This window comes from Protopterus annectens, chromosome 1.part0, assembly GCF_019279795.1.
Source record: "Protopterus annectens isolate FY-2018-M chromosome 1.part0, PAN1.0, whole genome shotgun sequence".
NCBI classification, from domain to species: Eukaryota; Metazoa; Chordata; order Ceratodontiformes; family Protopteridae; genus Protopterus; species Protopterus annectens.
In genome coordinates this window covers 1653828222-1653840967 of record NC_056725.1, presented here as the reverse complement: position 1 = coordinate 1653840967, position 12746 = coordinate 1653828222, and positions in this window count along the sequence as shown.

Here is a 12746-nt window from a genome sequence, read left to right as displayed (position 1 = left end):
GTACTACAGTGTTAGGTCATTATGAAAGGATGTTGACAACTGTATGCAAAGTATCCCATGCAATCCCTGCAGGCACAGTATAATCCCTGTTGTGGCAGACATGAAGCAGTTGGCCAGTTAGTACACAACATGACACCCAACACACAACCATAAACGTGAGATATTGTTGAAGTTCACACACACCCAAATATGTGGTGGACTTCAGAGTTCAACATATGGAAAGCTCACACTGGGCATGCTCGCACACTTTGATAAATGAGGCATATGTCAGACAACATGCCATGGAAAGACTGAACTGGGCATGCTCACACACTTAGGCCATATCTCCATTTAGCAGATGGCCACACATATCTGGTATTTGTACGTGTCATTCCAGGAACCAACCACAACACAGCAATCTGCTCAGTGCACACAGTAAATGACTACAGAGACATAAGTGATATAGTGGATCGCCCTCATATTCAAACATCTTCCACAGATACACAAGTTGTTCATAGGAACAGGGAATGCTATGGCAATAAAGACCTGCAAACAGTCTAACAGAACAACAAATATTGTGCATCTGACAATTGAACATATGGGTGTAGAGGTCAATACTAGGCTTGTTGCCCTAGGGAATAACAGCTTAGCCAGAGTGTGCTTGGCACCTGCATCCCCAGTACAGTAGGCTACTGTGCCACTGTAAAGTAGGTCACATAAGGCAACGTGTGAGGCTAGTGAGCTGTGCCTCTGTCAAGCAGGGGCACAGTGGAGATCCCAGGGTTGGAATGTGCTAAGCCACAGCCATGTTGTTGGTGTGTGCTGGAAGAGGGTTGCTGAGGACCTCTAACAGTAAGTGGGTGTCAATAACAGACTGAGGGGAGCCCTATCTGCATTGTCTGGACAATTCCACTGTCAACACTGTGTTGTGATGATTATGTGGGAATGAAGTATCATGCCAGTACTGTTCACAGATGTCCTCCCTCTGTGGGCTACAGCTCTGCAATGTATTAGCTCACTCTGTCTGTTGGACGGCTCATATATGGCTGGTGTACGCCTGACAGGTGTCTTGTTGTGGAGCAGTCATGGGTATATGTGGGATAGCATGATCAATGCAAACCTTACACATGCTCATAGAATGCAATTGTCAAGGATTATGCAGCGTGGCCAGTATAGTCCCCCAGCATGGGTCCTTTGAAGTTGTCCACCCCAGTCTTCACAAGTGTAGAGTCTGCTTGTGCTAAATACAGTTTGTTTGCAGTGACAACCTTGCCTGGGGGTGGGGATGGGATATGGATGTCCAGGGAAAGGTGGGTATGGTCAGATATCAACAATGGTGGTCTACCTCTGGTGTGGAACAGTGAGTACCCATGTTGCAGATGGACAGGTGCAATATGTATTCCCCCATGTGGCTGTGGTGAGTGGTTCTGCCATAGCACATGGACCCACAAATTGTAGTGGCTGTAGGGTAAAGTGGTAGAGGCCGGAGTAGTTCCCACACACAATATGCCTGTACCTGATGTTAACAACTGGAATGGTGTATGTGAACACCTGCGTATCCCGGCACAGTTCCTAGGGAAGCAAAGTGTGTGTCCTGGATGTGCGAGTGGTGTTCTGGACTGGTTGTGTTGTGTGTTACAGGTCCTGTGGTCACGAAGCATGGTATAGAACATAACCTGCCAGTGCGATGTGCATATCTGACTCTGACGTAGGTGGCTGCAAATGCATATATATGCTATCCCCCACCTGACAGGTAGTACTAGATGTACAAACCTCTGTAAAAATAAAGATGTCAGCACCCAATAAATACTGCAGGTGCAGACCAGATGCCCAGTAGTTCGGTTAGCGCACTCTGCTAATGTGTCTCCCTCAAGTGTCATAATATAGGTAGGTAGGAGTTCGAACCATGCAAATGCTCAGTGTGTTTGTGTGTGTGTGTGTGTGTGTGTGTGTGTGTGTGTGAGTGTGGGTGAGCGGTATTGATGTGTGTGCAAGTCTGTGTGAGGGAGATGTCCCTTTTGGCAACTGTGAAAACACTCTACAGGATGCACATTCCCCTATCTAAGCACGGATGATGTCAGCACCCTATAAGTACAGCAGGAGAAGGGAACCCTCCCAGTAATGCGAATAGCGCGCTCTGCTAATGTATCTGTCACGAGTGTAATAACATAGTTAGGTAGGGATTTGAATCCTGCAACTGCCCTTGTGTGTGGAAGGGGGTTAGTGCATGTGCAAGTCTGTGTGAGGGATATGTCCCTTTTGGCAACTGTGAAAGCACTCTACATGATGCACATCCCCCTATCTAAGAACGGATGATGTCAGCACCCTATAAGTACAGCAGGAGAAGGGAAACCTCCCAGTAATTCAAATAGCATGCTCCGCTAATGCGTCTGTCATGAGTGTTATAACATAGTTTGATAGGGGTTTGAATCCTGCAACTGCCCAGTGTGTGTGGAGGGGGATTAGTGTGTGTGCAAATCTTTGTGAAGGAGATGTCCCTTTTGGCAACTGTGAAAGCACTCTACAGGATGCACCTTCCCCTATCTAAGAATGGATGATGTCAGCACCCTATAAGTACAGCAGGAGAAGAAACACCCTCCCAATAATTTGAATAGTGCACTCTGCTAATGCGTCTCTCTCAAGTGTCATAACATAGTTAGGTAGGAGTTTGAAGCCTGCAAATGGCAAGTGTGTGTGTTTTGATGTGGGGAGTTTGTGTGTGTGCAATTCTGTATGAAAGACATGTGCTTTTTTTGCAATCAGGAGATCACACTACATGATGCACATTACCCTTTCCAAACACTGATGATGTCAGCACCCTATACATACAGCTGGAGAAGGGGCACTTCCCAGTAATCGGAATAGTGCACTCTGCTAAAGCGTCTCTCTCAAGTGTCATAACATAGTTAGGTAGGTGTTTGAAACCTGCAAGTGGGTGTGTGTTTGGATGTGGGGAGTTTGTGTGTGTGCAATTCTGTATGAAAAACATGTGCTTTTTGGCAATCAGGAGATCACACTACATGATGCACATTACCCTTTCCAAACACTGATGATGTCAGCACCCTATAAGTACAGCCGGAGAAGAGGAACCTCCTAGTAATCCGAATAGTGCGCTTCGCTAATGCGTATCTCCCACGTGTCGTGACATAGTTAGGTAGGGGTATGAATCCTGCAAATGGCAAGTGTGTGGGGGTAGTAGGGTGTGTGTAATTGCAAGAGTGAGAGAACAGATCCTTTTGGCAAATACTACAATACACCAGATGCTGCATATTCCCCCAGTAAACACAGGGGATGTCACCACACTATCAGCACAGCCAAACAGGGCTACTTGGCCATTAATGCCAATAGTGCGCTCCACTACTGGGTCTATTACCATTGTCAGTGTACAGATAGGTATGTTTTGGAAACCCACAACTGCCACATGTGGTTGTGTCACACATTATGACCTTGTGTGGGTCTTTGTGCATAACAATGCATGCCATTGCCTAAACCAGCAATGGCAATGCACACATGATGTATGTGTGTGACACATACACATAAATACCTGTAACCTGCAGTAGTTACCATGTCTGACACGTGCCTCGAGTGGATAAATGGTATTCGCAATGCATAACAATATGACTGTGTCTAACTGTGCAGGGGCCGCACACGGTATGTGTCTATACAGTGTGGGTTGTATATGGTAAAATACCTACAGCAGGGGATACACATCTGGTCTGGGCCATATAGTCTACATGTAGTCGATGAACAGGTGCTGCATGTTCCCACCTGTTGTGGGAGTGGTAACATGTTATTCCACTGCAATTCACTGACCACATGCTGAGAACCTTACAGCTAGTGTGTTGTAGCTACAGTAATGCTCACGCACAATGTTTGGCTGGATGCAGTCCAGCCATATAAAGACATTTCTTGAGACTGTCATATTGCCAGTGTTGTTATGGAGGATAGGTGGGTTTCCTGTGTATGGGAGGGTTGTGTGTGCCAGGGTATGAACCAGAAGGCAGTCCGACACACTGTTAGCTGCACATGAATAGGCCCTGATGCTTTGTGCTGTGCCAACAACCTGAAGGTGTGTGTATCTGTGGTGCCTTGGGATACCACCCCCCGGTCCGTGTGTGTTACATGTGTAGGGGACGACAGGCATGGTATGAGGTATAACCTGGCAGTGATGAGTTGCACCTGTGAGCCATGAATCAGGACTCTGGTACTGCACAGACATTGCACTTCACCGTGCTGAGGACAGTGTCCAGTGCATGCATCTTGCGGTGTACACTGCTGGTGTTGTGTAGCATCACTGTTAGTGTCCTATCCTGTGTGATACCCGCAGAGGTGGCTATGTAATCCATGTCCTGCAGCAAAATGCACTATGTGTGTATCAAGGGCTTCACCAATATACAATGGCCCATGGGTGTCACATGCAAGCTGCCCCTCGCAAATCATTGTGGCTTCCCTAGCATGTAATTACACGTTGACAGCCAGTGGATACCCTATGAATGACATTGGAGATTGAGCAGAATGTAGACAGAGAACACCCTTCCTACATATAGTGGTAGCATACCTGGTGAGGGTATGATGGCAACCAAGATCAGGCTCATACTGGCCCGTGCCACATGCTGAGAGATCCCTTCTATGTTCCTTATCATGTAGTCCAGGGAGGTATGTCTCAGGTCATCCATAGTGGCATGGTCAATGACTGAGTCATATGTGTCCATGCCTCTGACTGACCTGTATGCATGTGTTTTGTGGTGGACCATAGTGCCCCACAGGCATATCACTGTGACCTTCACCATGTACAACCTGTTGAGCAGGACCCCACTGCAGCGGCCAAGAGAGGTACCTGACACATCTGTAGCAGGTGTGCTGTGTAGCCCTACAGGCTGTGAGTGTGTGGCACATGGGATGTGTGTGCCATGTGTGGCATGTGCTCTGTTCTGACGTAACGTATGCCTGTGTGCCAGCTGCAGAGGTGTGTGATGCTCAGGCAGGATGCTATTCTGTGTCTCCAAGTATGCCCCAGTGTGTTCAGATTGCTGTCAGTGCGGGTCTATGTCAGACTGGTATTGTAGTCACTATAGTATGTCATGCCACCTGACAGGGTATGGCATTACTGGGTTCAGAGTGCTCAGTCCCCAGATTGGCTATGTGGTGGCATCCCACACATGTGTTGTACGTTCCTGGCCAGGGGTGAGGGTTGACTGCATACATGTGGCAGCTGTGACATTGCCACATGACTCACATAAACCACAACTGGACCATAGAGGTGATTCACAGGTTACCTTTGCACATGCTACCATAGTAGTGTGATTACCATGGTGATTACCAACACATAGGGCCAATGGGGAACAACATACTGAAGGTGTGTATGTGTGGGTGTACTGCTACTGATTTCATAGCACTGGCATATATGACTGCACACATGGGTAAATGCCAGGTAAGACATGTGCAATGTGTCACAGGCAACGTACATGCGAACAGGACAGACAGTGACATTCTGTCATGTGTAAACTTGACATACGTATAGTACGCTATGCAGATGTCACTAGGAGTCCACAGAAGCACTGTAACTCTGCATTGCAGGTGGAAGCAGTGTTCCAGGGAACCCCAAGCGAACATACATGCAAACAAAGCTACAGTAAGCAGGGCTGGAAGTAGTCCATTGTACAACAAAGTAGGGGTAACACTAACAGTAGGTAACAGTGCAAATATGTAGGCACTATCAACATGTACCCAGGAATGCACAGCTCAGATGTCCATGGTAGAACTGATATTATGTCATAGTTAATTGTGATTTGGATTACACTGGTACTGCACACATATCAACATGTGCAAACATCCACATTGCATAGTCGTTGTGAGCAACTTGCCACCATTACTGTACATGTCCATCATTGCGTATCACTACTTGCATTAGCTTCCCCCCTGTGCTACCCATGTATGTGGCTATCTGTTGACATCCTTACCACCGGTATGCAATAATGTGCAGCTGTTACACTTTGGTACGTACTATGGGTGTAGATAACAATTCAGGACAGTCATACGGTTACTGCATCAGGCATGCTGGGATATACACACAGTCATATCAGCACACTGTACTGTTACCAACATGATACTACTAATACACTTCTATGTAGTCACACTGTGCATCAGCAATGTGTTTACCTGTTCCTGCACTGATGTTGGAGATTGCAGTAGGTGGCACAGTTTCATCATATGCACAGGGTGTGAATTAGGTATGCCTGAGTCTGCCACTGATACCACCAATTGACATGTGTGTGTATGTGTGTTGGTGAGGGACAGCAGTACAGGGTGGGGCACTGTTGGTGCAGTGTGTGCGTGTATGTGGTAGCCCTAGGTGTTAACATTTTGCATGTGTGTATGCACGCACACAGTTCCACCTCATGGCTGCCATATACAGGAGTTTGTGGACAGCCACAGACTGCACCTGGCAGGTCATACAGATCAGTGTCTGTGGGCACGGACACGGTACCTGTGCCTGGCAGGGGTGCTACGGACCGTATTCAGTACTAAGCCAGACTGGGTACTGTCATCAGAAGCGGGAGTGTGTTGACTGGACACAGGTCCCTGTTGGGACTGTCCAGAGCCACGTGCACGTGGTCTCCTGGGGCATTTCGATGACAGCACAGACCCAGCATTGCTGGGGCTGCTGCTGGCACTATGGGGGCATCTGCGGGCCTGTTGTTGTCCGCGCCGACTGCCAGCTGCTGCTGTTGCTGGCATACGGCCACGTCGATGCCGCAACCGCCCAACACTGCCCTGGCTCATGGACATGTGGTTGTGGAACTGCTGTAATATGTCCCCACAACGTCTGTCTATGACATCGGTGAAATTACGGATAGCATCCGCGATGTCACGCCTACTGTCAGTCATGGCTGTGCGACATGCTCTCAGCTCCCTCAGACCCTGTCTGGTGTATCTTTCCATACGCAACTGTGCCTGCATGACAGCCCGAAACATAGCTGAGGTTGACAGACCTCTTTGGGCACGTCTGCCAGAGGCAGTACGCCCATGGATGCTCCCACGAGAACCCATGGGCAACTGTCTGTGTGGTACCATCGCAGGACCCTGCCCATGGCTGCTGTGTGGGGAAGCATGTGCCACAGATACCAGATTACCCTGGTCAATGCCCACTGTATCCTGTCCATCACCTAGGGACAATGGTGATATAGGATGTACTGGCAGGATGACTGTGCACAATGACGGGGTTGACAGCTGTGTACTGTCAATTGGCTGACCAATGACGGACCCTGACACACCTTCCTGTGCCATTACACAGATATCATCATTATCAGTACCTGTGGCACCAGATTCAGGTTCCCTGCTGCAGGACACCAGAGCAGCACCAGAACCTGTGGGAGGAAGACAGGAAACACAGTTTACATTGTCCACACAATGTTACCAGTGATGCACTTATGCACACATGCACACATGCACACATGCACACATGCACACATGGACACAGGCACACATGCACACATGCACACGTGCACACATGTACACATGCACACTTGCACACATGCACACATGCACACATGCACACGTGGACACAGGCACACATGCACACATGCACACATGCACACGTGGACAAGTGTACACATGCACACATGCACACGTGGGCACATGCACACATGCACACGTGGACACAGGCACACATGCACACAGGCACACATGCACACGTGGACACAGGCACACATGCACACATGCACACATGCACACATGCACACCCCGCAGTATACACACAGAGCACTACTGAGTTACTCTAGTATTACTAGCACTATCAGGACTATTATAGGTATTGTTAAAACACACTCACCAGCATGGATGGCCTGCCTTGCTGTAACACCGGAGGGACCTGCAGAAATGAGGAGATTAATGTCAGTGGGCAAAACTGTGCCATTGATACTGCATATGATACAGTGCAGTAGTACACCAGTTGCCTTTCACACGTCAGCTGCTGATATTGCCAATATCACACCTGCACAGTTACATACTATGTTGACAGCTACATACCACGGACACACCTTACACATGCATAAACCAACAGTGTACAGAACAGTCAAGTGTACATATGGCATATTACCTGCACGCTCCATGTCATGCTGCTGTGTGGATCCAGCCTCCATCATGATGCAGGTGTATTGCTGTTGCTGTTCCGGGGCTGGAGCCACAACACTTAGGAGTAGCCCCTCCAGTCTGGTGAGGGGGGATGTGTGGCCACCCCACCTCCTGTGGCAACATGTTGCCTGTGGATATCCGACGCACGCTGACGGACATTTCTGATTAAATCACTGCAGTGATGTCGTACCTGCTCATATGTCCTATTATGCGTGCCAATGTCATTTACCCTATGGACAAGGTCTTGCCACAGTGCAGCCCTCTCCTGCTGATTCTGGCTGGTGCAGGAAAACAGTATGTCATAATCCCGCACCAGGCTCTGGTGTATCTCCTCATCTTCTGCTGCAGAGTAGGCGGGATTACGCTGTCGCGCCATGTCCCTGGAAGAGAACACAAACAGGATATCAGCAGACTATGTCAGCAATATATGGCACACATACTATACATGATACTTAACTGTAGTGATATACTACTACTCCCATATGTAGCATGTGTGTGTCTCTTGGTGGATACACAAGTACATGGCCAGATATCAGTGCTCAGCCAACACCTGTGCAACAATACCTGCCACATTCCATACAACATAGTAGCATGCCCCATCGGTCAGCACACTGCGATGGGTCCAATGCACAGCCTCACTCTGGGGGTTCATACCAAAGTACTGTATGTGGAACGCCATCCACTAGTGTGATCTGGACACAAGTTACTCGGCCTGGATATACATATCCCACCACCACCACCACCACCAGCACAGTAGACTACTTTGATATGTATGTGATTAGACAGTTATTCACTTGTTAGGACTGAGATGGTATCAATGCAGCCCACTGGGCCAGTGGAAGCCACAACCCACACTGCTGACCCCTTTGCGAATGCTTCCCACGGACATCCCAAAGATTGCATGGAACATGCACACACATTTCTAACCCAGACCCTATGCACAAAGGTTAGGCATCCTGTCTGGTGGACCCCAGCCAAAGGCAGATTGTATAACGATAGAAGGAGGCTACTGCAGGACACAGCAGATTCACATTAAGAGAAGGCATCTGTGGTCAGCACTGGTAATAAGCTACGGTATCTCATAACAACATCCACGGCCTACTCTGGGAGGGAAATGGCCACGAACACTATAGATAACCACAAGGCCTTCTTCAGTTATGTTACACATATGGACCAAACACCTCAGATATGCTCTGAGTTAATACACACCTACTTAACATTCACCGAACACACAGATATTGGCAACATTCTTGCAGACAGGTTCGGTGCACCTATCCCCCCTCCTTCTCCCCCACACTTAGAAATACTTATCACAGCTGAATATAACCTCCCTATCATCTCACATGTCCAGGTGAGGGCCGCCCTCAGCAAAGCAGAACACACAGCATCAATGTGACCTTATGGTATCCCTGGATGTGTGCTACGTGAACTCCAAGAGGACATACAACCGCATATAAGACTGATATTTAACATTGGCTGTACTACAGGATATGTACCTGAACACTGGCATACAGCAACAGTGATCCCACTCCACTAAGGAGGCACCTTTACTGACCCTGGGAACTACTGCACCATAAGCTTAACCAGCCTGGTCTGCAAAGCTATGGAATGATTCAGTATGGGACACATATACAGCGATATTGGGTACCTGCAGACACTTGTTCCCGGCCAGTTTGCCTTTGTGATGGGCTGATCCTGCCTTTTGAACCTGGTTGACCTTTCAAAACAGTCACTACAGCCATTGATGAGGGCAACACAATCCATACAGCCTACCTGGACTTGCCTAAGGCCTTCAACACAGTACTCCACTCAGGCATCATAGACAAGCTCATTAGCTTACATGTTACTACATATGTCACATGATGGATTGCACACTGGTTGACATACAGAATCCATAATATCGATATTGTAGGAGCCATGTCAGACTCAATGCCAGTCACATGTGGTATCCCACAGGCCTCTGTCCTAGGACCCCTCTTGTTTGGCATTTATTTCTCAGATGTAAAAGCAAACATGTGCGGGTTGTGGATGACAAAGTTCCCAGATGACTGCTAACTAAAGCGCCATAGTCGTTACACCAGCTGACACACACATCCTACAGACAGGCCTCACTGCAACAGAAAACTGCTGACAGGATCATGGCCTAACACTGAATGACATGTAATGTATAGTCATCCCCTTTTGGTGGAACTACGTGCACACAACATATCACATGGACATACCTATAGATACAGACCTATGACACATATGGAGGGTTCACAGTATGCAGACTATTAACCTGTTACTTTACATTACCTGTGTTTGTCGCAGCTGGTTGCGTTACCGCTACTACTGCTTCCTGCTGCTGCTGGCACGGCTTGGTACTGTCACTGCTGACAGCTTCAACTCAGTTTGTGTACCGTGTGTTGTTGTTTGTGTTGTTATTTATTTATTTTTTTCTCTCTCTGTCTCTCTCTCTATGTCTCTCTCTCTCTCTCTCTGTCTGCCTCCAGACAGTGCAATGAATGTATTGCATGTGTGGAGTGTGAGTACAGGATGCTTTTGTAGGTATCTGCATAAGTCCATGTGATGGCCTCTGCACCAATTGTAAGCCAGCATTTGCTAATTGCATGCAGCCAGTTGTGTACTGATTGCAGTTCTCACTGTGATTTCAGGACAGTGCTATAAAAGGGTTTGTGAGATAGGCGTTGCCCTTTCAGATTGTAAGGGCGGGGACCATGCTGGTATGCTGTGGACATTGTTCTGTGAGTGTAAAGGTTAGTATCTCTCTCATGATTCAGGCTGTGTTGTAGATTCACATTTCTCCATTCCTCTCTCCTGTTTCCTGTAGTAAGTGTGTATGCACACTGACACCTACAACTATATATATATATATATATATATATATATATATATATATATATATGTAAATATACATACATTTATATATATACATTAACTGACATTATTACTTACTAGCTACCAACTAGCATGGCTGTTTCTGTTCACATACTACTATTATGGAAATCCACTACTTCTGACAGTAAGTATGAATGATATGCTTTGTGTACTACACATCCTATATTCCCTTTACATTCATTCCTACTATTACATGATATATTTATTTTAGCACCATGCTCTTGTATAAGAGTTATGGCTTAGTGGTAGGTCATGCAAACTACTGTTTTTAAGGTCCTGGGTTCGGGACTGGCAGTGGGATTTTATTTTGCTTTTGAACTGACTACAGGACCTGTCAATCAGAGTGACTAAGGCACTTTTAAGCAGTTGCAACCGGGTTAGCGCTGGTTTGCGCGGAGCTCCCGCATGCGTACTGGCATTCAGCTCTGCGCACACCTGCTTACAACCGCTTAACAGTGCTTACTCTGGCGCACACCCGCACTATTTTCTTTGAAAGAAATGAAAATGGGGAGACAGGAAAGTGATGAAAAAGGGGTCACAAAGAGGGTAAGACAGTAGGGAAACAAGCTTGGGTTTTGCAGGAGGGATGTAGGTAAGGCCCATAGCTGCCCATTTCTTCATCAGCAACAGCTGTGCATATGTATGTAATTTGGTGTGACATTTGAAACCTTCCACGCCTGAGAGAGGTGTCAGGACAACAATAATACTTGTTGTACAGCCAATTGTAGTTGATAGTTTCCATGTCCAGCAGACATGTGTGAAGAATGGGCAGCTATGTATGGGGCGTAATTTTTTTGTGGGTACAGAGTGCCCTTTTTTTTTTTTTTTTTTTCAGGTGATAGTGGTATGTCAGGTGAAGGAAGTCGGTATAGCTGGGGAGGTAGGTTGGGTAGGTCAACAGACAAGACAAACAAGACGCATACAGGGGCGGTGTATGACATGTGTGGGGGGGTTACACAATTGACGGGGATGGATGTTTGGATATCCAGAGCCCATGAGCCCACAGATGGCAACAGTGGAACTGATATCCCCACCCATGGGCAGTTGCCACTGTTCCTTCACTACCCAGGACGGGGCTGTGCTGGGGGCTGTGTAGGCCAGGCAACAGGCATGCCCGTAAGTTGTGCCACCTGTGCCTCAAGCTGGCTTAGGGGCCCAAGAACAGAGTACCAGATCTCCCTATGCACCACAGTCCGGATGCGACGGAGGGTGAGTGGTGGTTCTCCTCCGGCCACACTTGCAGAGGGGGGACGGGCCCCATCCCCTGCAGCGCTTCCACCCGCAGGTGGCACAGGGCCACCGGAGGAGGGTCCAGACTGGGCACTAGTGCCAGGTGCACTTGTCAGCTGAGGTGGGAGGGGTGGGTCCACTGGAACCCGCCTTCCCTGTCGTCCTATCTTTTGCATTATGTCATGACAGTTTGGGTTAGTAACATGCAATACCATTTGCAATTAGTTGTAACAGCATGCATTAGTATTCCCATTAACCAAACACCCAGATATTCACACCATTGAACAGCGAGCATAACACATGCATAATTTGAACAGCAATACACAGTCCAACAACATGCAGGGTTGATTGATGGCAAAAGGCCATCAGGTTTAGATGTATGAACAGGGCAGATGCATCAACGTACATGCAAATATTTATAACCCAACAGGACAAATGTCCAAGGGTGTTAATTGTGATTGCACATACCATTTTCATGTGGAATGGGTTATATGTGGTTATAGGGT